A 13,713-nucleotide genomic window follows, 5' to 3' on the forward strand; every position below is an offset into this window, starting at 1 on the left:
AAACTGTGGACTAGACAATTTCAAATGAGTCACGAAGTCCTAGGAAATCCAGAGAAAATGTCAATGGAAACCTGCTTTCATGGTCCCCAAAAACAAACAAACAAAAACTTTCAAAAATTTTGCTGCCTCAAAATTATAATAATAAAAGAGAGGATGTAAATTTTATTCTGAAGACAAGGGGATACCAGAAAGTGATGTGATGAGTGACAGTGTGGCAAATGCCTGGAGACCTAAGGCTGGAGCATAGGACCCAAGATGGTGGGTTCAGCTTGAAAGGACAGAGTCCATCACCCACCACAAGGGCCTGTCATAAGCACAAGGACTCCAGGGTGCAGAATATCAATCTGCTTCAGGAAGGCAGACAGCAGCCAAACAGAAGGCTGTCTGTCACACTTATGGGCTGACCTCCACTCTGGATGTTCCTCCTCTATTAACCTGGCTGGAATCAACGCATCGTCTAAACAAAAGAACATTTTCCCTCTTGGGTTTCTTCTAAGGTAAAGTACTTTAGAGCAAAATATAGGAGAACAAAATTCTCTCTCTGGGTTTAACAGTTTGCATATCCTTACGCAAGATCCCCGAGTCCTCTAAGCTGTGGTCCTCTTATGCATAAGATGAAGATAATATTTGAACTCTCTACCCGGTAAGTCAAAGTCCTGAGCATCCTATCAAACTGTGTAAAAGCTTTTAAAAAGCGCTACACAGAGGTAACACATGATTATTATTAAAGTATCTACAGTTACCAAAGAAGACATATCTTTAAATTGTTTACTGAGCTTCTACTCTGTAAAATCGACTGTGGTCAGCGCTCTGATCCTCGGCTTCCACACTTGAGGGTTCAGGGACGGAGTCTGTAAAGTCCACTAGAACAGGAAACCAGGTGAAAAAAAATCTGAGAGGGCTGAGCTTTAAGACACTCGTTTTCAGCTGCTTTCTACTCCCTACTCACTAAAACAGTCATTGTGAAGGTGGAGATGGGGGACGTAGCTTCAATTTAGTCTCCCAAATAGTTTGTAGCGCAAAGCTCTTAAAAACGTAACCTTTGATTACACGTACAAATGGATATATCATATACCTGACATAAAGACATTGAAATTTTAATGTTGCAAAATCCTGCAAGCACTCCACATGTTTACTTTCATAAATCCTAGAGTAATGTTGAAGCCTTTTTGGCTTAAATTTTACTTGGGTTGTAAAATTAACCCCACTTTTATTGGGTAACTAATACCATAAACCTATGGGGAGAAAGAAGTTTCTAGATGACCAAACCTTGGATCTTGGAAACTGAAGTCCTGAGACCAGAATGTACCCCCACTGCACCCCTCTGCTATTACAGATGATGCTTTTCTACCCCGAGGCATTAGCAGAGCCCTGGATTTTTAAGGTGTCATGATGAGAACACTTCTTCTTCCCTCACATTAAACTCTCAAGGCCTCAATTTAGATCTCTTGGGAGGACAAAACCCTGGAATTACCTCCAGATATAAATCCCCGACCTACTGGGAGTTCCCATATTTTATGTGTGAGGCTTAGGCTAAACTTCTTACCACCTTTCCAGTTCAAGACTCTAAAAAGCCTCTTTGAATACTGTTCTTCAGAATCAAATGGAATGCAATTCCTTGGCTGCTTATTTCTTATCAGGGGCTTAGAGCTGCAGGTGTATGAAATTTTTGACTGTGCCCAGAATTCTTGATATTCTGGTTAGCCTCTTGGGGTCAGATATAAAATACTGTTTGTACCATAGTGTCATCTTCTAGGGAGTAGTTCTCAGCCGTGGCTGCTTATAGAATCTCCCCAGGAAGCTTTCGAAAATACCAGTGCCCAAACCCCACCTTGGACCTGTTAAAGCATAGTCTCTGGGAAGGCAGCTTAGGGATTCATGGTTTTTAAAAAGCTCTTAGGTGATTTGAATGTGGTTGAGAACCACAGCACTAGTAAAACCAACATGTATGAAAGTGTCTGCCACTCTCTGTGCAGGGTACTATGCTAAGCGCTTTCTTCAAAGTAGCCCCTTGTGTGGAATTATCATCCTTATGTATCCAAGGGAGAAACTCAAGTTCAGAGAAGTTAAGTAACTGGCTCAGAGTCACAAAGCCAGTAAGTGGTGGAGCTAGGATTTAAACTTAGAATTCAGGTCCAAGCTTGAATTCCAGGTTATTAGATCTGTGTCGATGTTCAACTTTTAGACACTCCTTTAAATTAAATCAGCCTAATAATAAGTGACTTTATAATGAGCCTTTACTCTGTGCTACACCCTGTTAAATTTCATTGACATGTAAGATCAATATTAAGTCATTTAATCCTGACCACAGTCTTACACAGAAGATGAAGGTCCCATTTTACAGATGAGAAAACCGTAGGGTCAGAAAGGGCAAAGAACTTGTCCAAAGTGACACAGCCAGTAGAAGAGCTAGATTTGCCTCAAACTGGTGCTTCTAGCCACAATTTACAGCTGCCTCCCAATGGCTGGTTATGGAAGTTTTTGCATCGCTTACAGGGGCTTTCTACTGTGAAGATGCTTTGCTGTCTGTGGGGTGGCAAAAGGTTTTCTTTTAAACATAAAGTCACCATCGCCTTTCCATCCTTTCCATTTTTCCTGCTGCTGTGGCTGGAGGGGAACAAATGCTCCTCCAACGTTAATCGGCTTTGTGCTTTCCTCCAGCTCACACCTCTTTCATTGCTGATGTCCTCCGTACTCAGCAAACTAAAAACACGAAGCGGCAAGGCAGCAAGAGTGCAAGGGCACTTGTGGTGAGCGTGCCCGAGGCTGCGTTCTAGGCAGAAGAAACATGCATTAGGGGAGGGCATAGGGAATTTTGGCCCTTTATCCCAGCAGCTGGCACCAACTTGCGCCGGCTACCTCACCGCAGTGTCAAGGTGCCAGGGTGCTTTGTGATGGGCATTCCTGTTTCTCATAAAGGTGATCTAGTGACCACATTGCCAAACACCCACAACCTTCCAAATTTGCTGTCATGTGATAGGGAAACACAAACTCAGTTTGCCCTCCATCTCCAGGGTCTCCCCATTCCCCAGAGCAAGGAGCCTATGAGGGATGGTCACACAGGCCTAAGAAGGATGGCAACTAGTGTGGCAGCCGTATGAGTATCCACCTGGGAGGCACCGTGGACCATGGACAGGGAAACACTGCCACTGCAAGTCGCAGCCCACAGGAGTTGGACAGTGACAGTGGGAGTCAATAGATGCAATCTCCTGGGCAAACTTCTTGGGTCTAGGAACAAAGAAGAGGGCTCTCTGAAAATGAAAACAGTGCATTGTAGAGCGTGGGGTCTGTGAAGCCCAAGATGCAGTTCTCTGAGAGTGGGAAACAGGAAAGGAGGAGAAAGGATGGGTGGGTGGGCAGCGTAGAGTGGGGTTAAAGGATGCAGAATACTCCCTATGGATGCTGAGATGGAGTTGTGCCAAGTCTGGACCATGAGAGGCCCACCAGCAACCTCTAGTGCTTCCGGGGAGGGCAGGGTTTCTGAAGCGTGCCTCAATTTAAGAAAGACACAAGAGCAAATTTGATTGTTGTCTTAGACACACGATTTGAAAAGAAACCCTTATTATTCATAAAAACTGGGGGCATCTGAATGAAGTCTACAGATTACTTAGTAGTACTGGACCAGTGTTGATTTCTTACTTTTGATAATAGTACTATGTTTACAGAAGACGTTTATGTTAGAGGAAATGGGATAAGGGCAAATGGAAACTGTACTATTTCTGCAACTTTTCTTAAATATAAATATTTCAAAGTAAAAAGTAAAAAAAAAAGTAAGGAAGTCTTACAGGACAATGGGGGATGGGAATCTTATTGTATGTAGATGAACAGGAGATGCTATGATGTGAGGGTGTCAGGAAGGTCATCAGACGACCTTACTGAATCTTTTTAAACAACCTTATAAAATTCCCTCTGGGTCTATCCCTGGGTGGCCAAATTCCCATCATTCACAGTTCACTTACTTGTTTGAGCTTGGCCTACCTCTAAACTTAAATACTTCCAGGAGAAATGACCTACTTGCTCAGGAAGCTCAGTACAGATTGATTTTTATTAGCTGCTGTGGGCACTTACATATCTGTTCAAAGTCACGTACAAGGAAGGCAGAGCAATTGAGGAGAGGTCTGCGTATGAAGAGGAAAGCAATCTTCCTGACTTTGCACTTGGGCCCAGCCCAGCCTAGTGCCAGGGAGGTGACAGAGCAGGTAGACGGGGAGGGTGGATGTGGGAGTCATTCATAGAGCAGATCTCTCTCTCGTCTGGTTTGTCACTCACTTTGTCACAAAGGGGTATTTTCAAAACAGAGACTAGATCAGGTCATTTCCAGCCTAAATTTTCATCCTAGTTTCCAAGTCACCTCAGTTCCTTAAGCACGGGGCACAAGGCCCTTCCCGAGTTCCTGCCCACTTGTCCAGCCTCATTCCCTGCCTGACAAGCCTGTGAACCTGATGACACCAGCCATGCTGTGGACCTTGCTAGTTCACAACAGGGAAAGCACTTTGCTCCTCTGCTGGCTTGGCCTATTCTCTTCCTGAGGCCTGGGGCGCCCTCCATCCTCTTTCTCACCTCATGATTGTCTTTATATCTTTAAGAACCAGATGCTGTAACTCTCCCAGGGAAGTTAGTCACTGCCCACCCCATCCCCCTACCCAACCAGCACCTTTATCACACCTCTCCCACACATTTCTGACTTCATACTGTGCTTTTCTGTTTAGGGCCCGCTTGACACTACTCTAAGGCAAGGACCATGTCTCATTCGGCCTGTTACTGTGCACAACTCAGTCAACAAGAGCTGAAGAAAGGAGAGGGTGTTGCTAAGAGCTGTCTTGGCTCCTACCCCCGGCCTGCTGCTCCACATTGTGCACAGACTGATCAACAGAACCGTAAAAGACAACAGACGGGGATGTGACTAAGCTAGCTCACAGACATGGATCCTTCTCCACATCTCAAAGACCTTCCAAGCTAGAAAGCACTTTCTTCCACATCCGATTTTACACAATGGTATGGCAGGCCTAATAGGCTTTGTCAGCTGAACTGATTCTTGCTGATGGATGAGGCCTTAAACCATCCCTCTTTGGGGTCATCAGACCAGTTACAACACATGCCTCTTCTTAGTGGTAAGAGGATGGACTTAAAGGTTCTTTGCTAACTATTAAATCTCACTCAAAAGAATTGCAAACAAGTACTCAAACAAATACTTGTACACCAGTGTGCACAGCAGTACTATTCACAATAGCCCCAAAGTAGAAACAACCCCAAATGCTCATTAACAGATGAATGAAGAGACAAAATGAGGTAGACACATATGGTGGAATATTATTCAGCCATGAAAAAGGCACGAAGTACTGAAACATGTTACAATGTGGAAGAATCTTAAGACCACTGTGGTAAATGAAATAAACCAGATGAGAAAGGCCACATACTATATGATTCCATTTGTATGAAATATCCAGAATAAATAAATCTATAAGGCAGAAAGCAGATTGGTGGTACCAGGAGCTGGAGGAAGGGAGAAATAGGGAGTAACTACTCAATGGGTGTGGAATTTTATTTTGTTGTGACAAAAATGTTTTGGAACTAGAGATAGATGGTGGTTGCACAACATTGTAAATGTATTAACTGCTATAGAATCGCTCCCTTTTCAATGGTTAATTTTAAGTTATGTGAATTTCACCTCAATTTTTATGAAAAATCTTATTTATATACAAGGGACAAGGTAGAGGGAGCAACAGAGAGGAGCAATAGTTAGAATTTTAAGCCTCAGAGCTGGGGAGAGACTTTTGGGAGTAGCTTTGTGGTTGCTTCCAAGCAGATGAATGAGCTAGCAGCTCTGGCAAATTAACACAGCCCCAGCAGGTTTCTTTGCTCTGACTCTCATGGTTCTTCAGTTGGGACACCAAGGCGAGTTCTCTTCCAGCCCACAGCATGGCAGCCTCGTGGGGGACAGGCCACCTTGAGTGAAATCATTCAACACTCCTGCATTTACCCTACTCATGTCTCTTAGGAGCTCCGTTTTGAGCCATGGAGATGAAATCCCATCAAGATGCCTGTCCCCAAAGCCCTGAATCTTGGTTTGGAGGAAATCCATCCCACAGTTCAAACAGATGTAGTATCCCTAGGTGTGTGTAAGCACTTTAGCAAAGTGCGGGTTATTTTCTCTCCTGTGGGAAGTAATTTCACATTACCAACGCAAACATAACTGGTAAGTTATATTTACTTCCCAAAAGACCATCGTGGCCATAAGTGGATGGCAGGTATCCCTTTTAAAATTTGTAAATCAGGCCACATATTAGCTGATCTGGTTAGCGCACAGCCGCGGCAGGTCCACACGCACGATGCTCCCAGGGCTGGCTCTAGTAAGCGTGGGGCCAGGTGCAAAGCTTCCCGCCTCAGAGGCAGGGTTCTCCCTGGTGGGGGTGCAGTCAGATCCCTTAAAAGGTGAAAACCAGCTCTGTCTTTTCATTAAAAAGGGGGATATGTGATAAAATTAAGAATCCACGTTAAAAGATGCAGAATTACCCAGTGTGGATAAAAGCTCAGAGACACAGAAACTTATCTGATGTGGTCTAAAAAAGTTAACCACTTCTCCCAAAACACCTCCTTCCTTTTCCTGAGAAGGCTTTGAGCCTTGAAGCATCCTTGGTTAACTGCCAACCAGGAGGAGGGAAAATAGTTCAAGTCACATCAGCTCCAACTGCGCACCTTGGAAGACAAGGCCCTTGGAGACGGGGCATCAGGACAAATGTAGGTGGAGACATGGAAAAAGCTGGCCAGAGTGACAGAGAGAAAGTAAGCATCTTGGAAGAGGAACAGTGGGGCACTGAAGGTACTTTGCCCCAGGTTGGCAGTGGTCAAGAGATTACAGGTTAAAAATGTGATCTCAATGTTATCTTACAAACTGTTTTTAAAGACCAGTCTGAAAGTGGGCATCAAAGAGGGTAACATGTTAATACTTGACCTTTAAGATCAGCTTTCAAAGTGAGCCTATCAAGGCATGTCAGCCCAGAGGGGCGATGACTCCGAGACATCAATCGACAAGGCTGAGAATTCAGTGCATCCGAATACCCCTCCTCTTACTGGAATGCCTTTGGGAGCGAGCGACTTTGAGGTGGCTGTGTCAAGGATGCTGTGCTGTTTCCCACATCCAGACAGTGACGATTGTTGTTAACATTTATTTCCTTAGCAAAAGAGTCCCTTGCTCTTTCTCACGTCATTTTTTTTTTTGCTTTAAAAATTAAATTAAATTTTAAAAAGTTTTTTTTTCCCTTGGCCATGAACCATTAAAACAAACAGATGAATAACGTTCTGTCATAGTTTCCAGAGCAGCACATAATAGTCACTTGTGTCCAACTAAGAAATGGGAAGGTACTGGCTTTGCTTCATAGCGATGTGTAGAAACACAAGGGTTGCATTTCACTTTGGAAAAGGAGCAGAATTACCCGGGCTTGTATCTCACAAATGTAATTTGAAAGAAAATTGTGCGTGTAATAGATTTTATTCCTATTTAAACACACATCTGAAATGACAGGACTGCACAAGAACAGTATTTGTAAGAATATGGAAGATCACTAATGAAAAGAGTGAGTGACTCTGGCCCCCTTCTATTTACTGAGGTTTTCGTGGTGAAGTAGCCTTGCACCTTCTAAGAGGCCCTGGGGTGTTTTGGCTTTTCCTCCTATGAAAAGCTTACTTTGCCCCTAAGCTTAGGCTGGAGCTGGGAGTGCACAGTTGGGGCTTGGAGCCCCCAAGTTTATTCTCATTAGAAACCCATTGGATGTTCTTTGGAAGCTCTCCAAATGGGCATTCAGACTACCCCCCAGTTTTGCCCACTGAGAATAATGGAAGTTTAGGATAATATGACAGGCACACATACCAATCTGGTCAGATTTTTTACCACAAGTGTTACAAGGATTGCTTTGATATTTTTTTCACTTTCCTTTTATGCCTACGGCCATGGACTGAAAAAAAAGAGGAGGTCTGCGGAAAGAGTGGTGAAGGGAACTTAGGGACTCCTTAGGAGGGTTTTGATTTCATCTTACTGCTCAGAAGTGGGGTGAAACCCAATCCCCAATTTTTGCTTTTCTGTTTCACCTCAGCTTTGTTTCCCATTCCTTCTGCTGATGGCAGTCAGGAGAGACTACTGCCCCCCCCCCCAAAGCAATGGTGAGTACAATGCCTCCTCTAACCCCCAACCCCAAATAAGGCAACACGGAGGTGCCCATGTCAAACATGGAAACCTACACACTAAAAAAACGTTTTTTCAAAAGAGGCAGAACTCACATGAAAATAAAGACTGATTTGTGATGCACCAAAGGGGAATATTGTAACTGGACAAGTGATACCTGTTAGAGAGGGGATCTCTCTGGGACAGAGTTGTGAAATCCAATGTGTTCTTTAAGAAATGAGGAGTGAGGGTGGATTTGTGGGGGTGCTTTAACTAGAATGGGAAAGCGTGGAGCAGAGAAAGGGGGCTCCTTATAACCTCAGCGTTGAGATATCAACGGTATGATCCTTATTCACCAGCACTTTACAGTCTAGTCGGGGAGAAAGGAAAGTGTGACAAATACCTCTGTACCTCTGTTCCTCCTTCCCTCCTTCTCTCCTTCTCTCTTCCCATTCCTCCTTCTTTTCAACCAACAAGTTTGTTGAAGGCTTGTGTGAGACTAAAAGAAGGGGCATCTAATTGAGGCTGGGAAGGCTTCTGGAGGAGGTGACAGCTTAAAAGGGGGCTCGCTCAACACATCGTGGATTAAATGGTATGCTAGCCAAGAAAAGTGGAGTCAAAGACAGAGTGAGGCTTAATGGGAATAACGGGGAGACGGGGGGCAGGACAGCTCCAAGGGGAGGGTCTTAACCTGAGTGTCTGGGAGAGTAAAGAGTCCAGCATACCATTACCTTCTCTGTGGACTCAAATTTTGCTTTCAGACTCCTTTAAAGTCTTATTAAGGTAGTCTTAGTTAAATCTGCTACCTCAAAATTATAATTAAAAAATGAGGGGGGGATGGATTTTATAGCAAAGACAAGGGGACACCAGGAAGTGATGTCACTAGTGACAGAGGAACAAGTGGCGGTGCTGGAGATTTAATGCTGGAGAGGAGGGCCCAAGATGGCAGGTTCAGCTTGTCCATAACCTTGCCCAAGGGCAATAAACCCAAGACACGGAGTACAGGACCTCCAGCTGTCTCACAGAGAGAGCTGAGCCCATGTTAGAACTGGCAGCAAATGGTACGGGGCCCACTGGCAGAGCTGGTGTGAAAGGGGACTGTGAAGTCAGGGCAGGCACCAAGCTTGCAGCTGTCCCCTGGGTATGTTACCATCTGATGGAGTCATTCAGTTGGAAGGGGACTTTTCAGGCCTGGCCCAACCCCTTCTAAAGCTGAAAGAAGCAAGAGGGAGTGGCTGTGTGACTTGACCAAGTTCACCAAGCAGTTGGATGGGCAGAGTGCAGAGCAGGGGCAAGACCAGGGCTTTGCAGACTCACAGAACTGGGTGCAGTCCTGAGAGCTGCCTTCCTGTGTGTGGCCTTGGGCTAGATGTGTCATCTCCTCATCTCCTCCATCTCCTTGTCTGTAAAACTGGTGGATTAAATAAGATCATGTAGACCAAGTACTTATTCATGGTAGTTGTTTATGAAGTAGAAGTTCCCTTTTTGTTTGTTTATTCTAGAAATATGTGTGCCAAATTACCTACTATTTACCAGGTACTATTGTAGGCCCTGGAGAAAAGAAAACAGACAAAAATCCCCACCCTTGTAAAGCTTACGTTAGCTTAGATTTCTAGCTGGAAGCTCTTCCTCTCACTCTGTTTTTTAATAATTTGTATCTTGCAGTTCATTCTCATTGTATCAAAGATTAGTCATACATAAAACTGTGCATGTGTGTGAACTCTGGACACGTCAGAGACAGAAGTGGGGATGATTTATGAATCAGAAAGGCCAAGATTCAAGAGTTAGCCTCTTAGAAGAGACGTTCGATTGAACTACCCCTCCTGGGTCTGCTCCATAAACTCTGCCTCCTTTCCCATCACCGTGGATGGACCTTCTGTGCTCCATTCTAAGGCCCAACGACCATCAGCTTGAGGCATGGATCCCACCCCCTCACCTGTCCATGGACATTGCTCTGAGAATGGTCCCTTTTCTCTGCTATATCCCCACTTCCCCCATCTCTGCTGGATCATTCCCATCAATACACTACTGTGCTATCACATCTCCCATCTTAAATTCTTCTCAGACAGTGTCCCTGTTTAGCTACCTCCACATTTTTGTGCTCCCTTCTATAGCAACACTCCTCTCCAGGATGCCTACACCTGCTTTCTCCAGTCCCCCTTTCTGCTCTTGGATCCACCTCAATCTGGCCTTTGCCTTGCCATTCCACTGAAAGAGCCCTTGTCAAGGTCAATGATCTCCACCACTAAATCCAACAGTGAATGTCTGGGCTTTATCATTATTAACCGAGCAGTAGCATTTGACACAGCTCGTCACTCTTCTTTTTTTTTTTTTCTGTAGTTTTATCTTTAATCACTTTGAAGTAGAAATGCAATAAACTTACAGAAATATCATTTGAAATGTTGACTGTAATCTTTATTTCCCTCCAAGACCATTCTTGAATTCTCCCTCCGTTTCCGTAAGTAACAATTCCTTCCTGTAATTGCTCACAACAAAAACTGCGGCATTCCCCTTGATTTTATACTTTCTTTCATAACCATATCCAAACCATCAGCCCATGCTTTCTCCTCCTCCTTCAAAACCTATCCCAAACCTATCTTTATCACTACCCTCTGGTTCAGGCCACCATTATCTCTGCATGATTTTTTCCAGTAGCCTCACAACTGGTCTTCCTACTCCCACTCTTGGCCACTCCCCCCAGTCTATTCTCAGCACAGCAGCTGGAGGGATCCTTGTAGGACATAATCAGTTTATGTCCCTCTACGGCTCAAACTCCTCCAAAGACTTCTCTTCTCATGCTAAGTAAAAACTGGAGTCCTTATAATGTCCTTACATAGTCTTCTGCCAGCACCACCGCCTCCCTGACCTCACACCTACCACTTTCCTCCTTGCCTTTACCTGACTGATTATTACCTATTGCACTTAGTATCAGCAGATATTGATACATTTAATTATTTATTGCTTATGTACAAACTTCATGGGGACAGGAACTTTGGTTTGGTCATCGCCATGTCCCCGTTGCATAGAACAGCATCTTGTAAATGTCAAGTTGTTGACACTTAATATATACATACAGACAGACAGAGATACATTCATACATACATACATACATACATACTTAATGAGTGAATTAAATCTCTCCCACTTTTTAGTTTAATTTCCGGGTAGTGGCAACAAAGAGGGAACCTGAGTTTACCCAGCAACCTGAAATTTACAATCGTTCCATTTCCTCACCCCAGCCACTCAGCCTCCCCACACACTTAGTTCTGCTAAATGAAAGAAACATAGAAGAAGGGAAGGGAAGTTTCAGGGGCAACCTTTAAGAGTAGCAACAGTTTAACTTGAAAACTAAATTGGCTTCCAAAGCACTTCTTGCATTTGACCCCTGTCCTCCCTCCAGGCTCAGGTGCCCACCACCCCTTAGTTGGCTACTCCCCTAACTGGGAGACCCACTTCCAATCTTCTGCTCCTCTAAATCCACCCTCCCTGAAGCTGCCAAAGGGCCACCTAACCTGGAAATTTGTGTCATATGGAGAGTTCCTGAAGCACTCCATAAACCACACTGCCATCCTCAGGTACACGATAAATACTAATTACTTCCATGTTTATTAGATTAGAAGGCCACAAACTTCTTAGCTAATTTAGTTTTCAAGTTAAAATGGTTTCCAGTTTTCAAGTTAAAATGGTTTCCTCTTCTCCATTTCTTCCACTTACCTACACAAGTTTTCAAGATTTTACTCTTTCCTCAACAATATTCTCAGCGTTGAGGTAAATTAAAAAAAGAAACATGACCTTTGACTTTTAGCTATGAGTATCCTTTGTAATCATACCTAGATGTTTATGAAAATACAAAATTACCCCAACCAGAAACAACCCCAAAAAAGGCAGAAGTTGGGGGGTTGGGTATATACTTTCTGTACACCTACCATGTGCCAGGAACCTTCAAGAGAGTAGTACTATCTGCATTTTCTAGTTGAAGAAACTGAGGTTCAGACATTAAATATGTCTCTTGCCCAAAGCTTTAGGTCTCACTCCAAATTTCCTGACGTTTTCGCTATAAGAAATACTATAAAGCTAATAAAAAACATATGAAAATATGTCCAGATATGACCTAATGAAAAAGAAACACCAAAGAGTATTTGCACAGATGATGCTGCGATGTAAAATGGTTATATGTACACACACAAGGAAGGCGTTTAGGTGGAAATAGTCGATCTGGATTTTTATTGAACCAAGTGCCCTCCAAACTGTCCCAGTGCTTAGTGATAATACAGTAGTTAAATGAACATATTGAGAAAACAAGCTTGAGAAAAAGGTGCTCAACTGTGTGTACACAGCAGAAGGGAGGAATTTTGTAAGCAGTAGTTGGAGAAGGTTTTCTGGAGGAGAGGATGGCAAAGGTTAGGGAGAGATCTAAAGCCAGAGAGGAGGAAGATGAATGGAAAGGCTCCCTCCCAGGCAGTCTGGCTTCTTATAGGGTCTCTCTGTCCAGCAAGGGCCTTCCCACCTCCCAGAAACTGACAGGAGAAATGCTGGCCAAGTAAGTTTGAAGTTTCTCTAGGGCATCAGCGAACAAGCAGGATGTTGGGACCGATCTTGGCACTGCCGAGTAGAAAAGCCACTGGGCTGGAAACTGGAAGACCAGGGTCCTTGGTCCTGAGTTGGCTGCCAACAAGTTTGATTTCCATGTAACCTTGGGTAGCTCATTTACCCTTTTTTTTGTCCTGAGTTATTCCACTTGTGTAATATAGAAGCTGAATTATCTGATATGTTCTTTCCAATTCCAATGCTCTTTTTAGTTCCAACCTTTTATGGTTACTCTAGTCTGACTTCTCATCATGTCCCACCAAGACAGCTGCAGTATCCTCCTAACTGGTCTCTGGACCTCCATTCATGACCCTGTAAGTTGACCTTTCACACTGCTGCAGAATCAGCTACCGAACAGGTAGATCAGATCACCTTTTTTTCTTACAACTGCAGTGATTCTCCACTGCATAAAGCCCCCGATGACAGTCCTAGCACATTAACAGAGGTCACGAGGCCCCTGAATGTCCAGCCCCAGCCACTTCTTCAGCCCCATCTCCTGCCATCTCCCTCCTCAAAGGGCAGGCCCTATTCATAAAGACCAGCTCGTAGTTTTGGAACCTACCACACTGTTACTGACATTTGTGCCTTGGCTATTTCCTCCTAAGAAATCCATTCTTAACTCTCTTCACCTGGCTCACTGTTCTTCATCCATCCAGCTCCAGTTAAGATGCTTTCCTGAAACCCCTTGTAATCAAGAAGTCCATGAGAAGATGTGTTCTCTCTACCATCCTGAACTTACTTAATTATACTATGAGTCTATGTTGCGACGTCTGTTCCTCTACCAGGCAGGATGTTCTTAAACTGCAGCAGCTGCTCTTATTTTCCTTTGTAGTCTTTCAGTGAGATCCCCAATCTCACTCCCAGCAGAGCCCAATCTGTTTAACCTGGTCTGCACAACGCAACCATACATGTCTCTGGGATTGCACGCCATGCTTCCTAGCCGTGGCTGTGCAGACTTCCTTCATCCT

The 13,713-nt window shown here is 44.1% G+C and overlaps 1 protein-coding gene across 2 annotated transcripts in view; it reads right to left on the bottom strand.

The window, feature by feature from the left end:
- The window catches only part of ROR1 (receptor tyrosine kinase like orphan receptor 1), a 388,040-nt gene that overhangs the window by 37,550 nt on the left and 336,777 nt on the right, over window positions 1-13,713 (bottom strand). The window lies entirely within an intron of this gene.

Source organism: Camelus bactrianus, chromosome 13 (assembly GCF_048773025.1).
Source record: "Camelus bactrianus isolate YW-2024 breed Bactrian camel chromosome 13, ASM4877302v1, whole genome shotgun sequence".
Lineage (NCBI taxonomy): Eukaryota > Metazoa > Chordata > Mammalia > Artiodactyla > Camelidae > Camelus > Camelus bactrianus.